This window comes from Nematolebias whitei, chromosome 6, assembly GCF_014905685.2.
Source record: "Nematolebias whitei isolate Nwh7 chromosome 6, NemWhi1, whole genome shotgun sequence".
Taxonomy (NCBI): Eukaryota; Metazoa; Chordata; class Actinopteri; order Cyprinodontiformes; family Rivulidae; genus Nematolebias; species Nematolebias whitei.
Genome location: NC_056503.1, coordinates 879405 through 881278, shown reverse-complemented (window position 1 = coordinate 881278; position 1874 = coordinate 879405).

Genomic DNA, 1874 nt, shown 5'->3' with positions numbered 1-1874 from the left:
CTACAAAATTGTTTTAACAGATATTTGTCCATTTCAGTTGCTGGAATCCCACCACGCTTCACCACTGTACTGAGAGCCAAATGGAGTCTCTGCAAATAAGAAGATGGTCGTTCCCCATGGTCCTGAAGAGTGTTTAAAATTTTTGCAAACAGTTCTTCTCCGTCCTCAACAGTAGCATATGCAGAATCAAGCACCTGCAAAAATGTTGCAGGCAGGGCATTAGGCCCCAAACCCTTCACTAGGTCAGCAGCTGGAGGGACTAAACCTTCCAAAATGCGCCTTGAAACATGTAAAGGTGCATGACTTGGATCTGCATTTAAAAGTTCTATTTGAGACCTCCAGGATTCATAATCTGCCTCATGCTGAGGTTTTGGAAGTCTTCCTGAGAAAGTATGTAGTCTAAATGAAGACAGAGGTTGATTTACATCATCTCTGCGCACAATGTGTTCAACTACAACCCTTTGGACCCCAGGAGGATTCAGATCATTCCCCGAGAGGGAAATTCTCAGTCCCACATTTGTAGCTGGATTTGGTTGAGATTTTGGGCCTTGCTGGTCGGTGGTGGACTGATCTGATTGTTTTGAGGGAAAAGTAGATGACCGAGTCTGACGGGACTCTCTGGCAGTCGTAAGTATCTCGACTGTGTCCTCCTCATCACCATCCTCGTCAGGTTCCCCTCCAGTAGCCGCTATTCCCAAATAAGAACTAATTTGTTCAAAAACTCCTCTCAAGACATCATCAAATGATTTTCCACTCTGCTGGGAAATGCGTTTTAGTTCACGGAGGTAATTAGGGGGTGGGGTCGTGTCCACTGTGGCTATGGCAAGGCCCTCTCTTGAAAGTAATTTAACAACAAATATCACATCTTCTGCAGCCTCAAATGGATAAACATATGGTAAAAGCGATTTCAGCTTTTCCAAATCGGCAGTATTAATGAATTCAACAGCCAGGTTTTTATAAAATGGACTCTCACGTGCAGTAACAGTAAAAACCTTAACTTCACCTGTCTTGCTTCCCCGAGTGAGGTAGGCACAGGACACGTGCCATGCCCTCACCGCAGCCTCTCCTCCAACGGGTCTCAAAACTAATTCTATGGCTCAGGTATTACCCGCAGCCGTTCCCTAGGACAGTTTTAGTTTTAAGGCTGTGTTGAGATGATTCACCCAGACTGTTAACTACCTCTGATCCTTGCACCACACCCAAAGTTTCACCTCGTGCCTCGCCCGACCTAGCAGCAGGAGTGGGGACGTTTAGCGGACGAGGGAGCGCAAGTTAACGGTAGCTCATCTCCTGATTTAGCGTTGCAATTGTTAATCGATCTGGCGATATTTAGAGCCTAGGCACAAGACTCAGGGGTGTTGTTCTATAATCAAAAGTTAATAAAAACTGTTTAAAACCTCCTATGTTTCTGTTGTTTCATTGAACCAAGTTTTCCACTTCCAAGAACAAAAGGGGTGTTTGAAATAAGAATCCAGAATTTTATGTTTTGCTTTGCTTTAATCAATAACTTTTGCAGGGGAACAGTGGTATTGCACAATAATGATTACACTTGATTACATAGAGATTACATGATGAATAATTTTCACTCCTTAGTCCCTTTTTTAGTTGTTGACCTTTCCTGGGCAAGGTAGATCTCAGTCCCTGTGGATGGGCTTGAAACAGGCTCTTGGGAATCCTCTCTGCTCGGCCTCGGACTTCCTTCAGTCCGGCCGGCCATGCCCGGTCTCTCTCAGGAACACAAGTACCCACACAGTTTACCTACTCTCACTACTTGCCCCAACAGATTATTCCTCACCACAAAGAAGACCCTTCTACAACTCTGAGCAACCAGGTTTTTAATATAATTGATTTTTCTGCTTGTCAATTCATACACC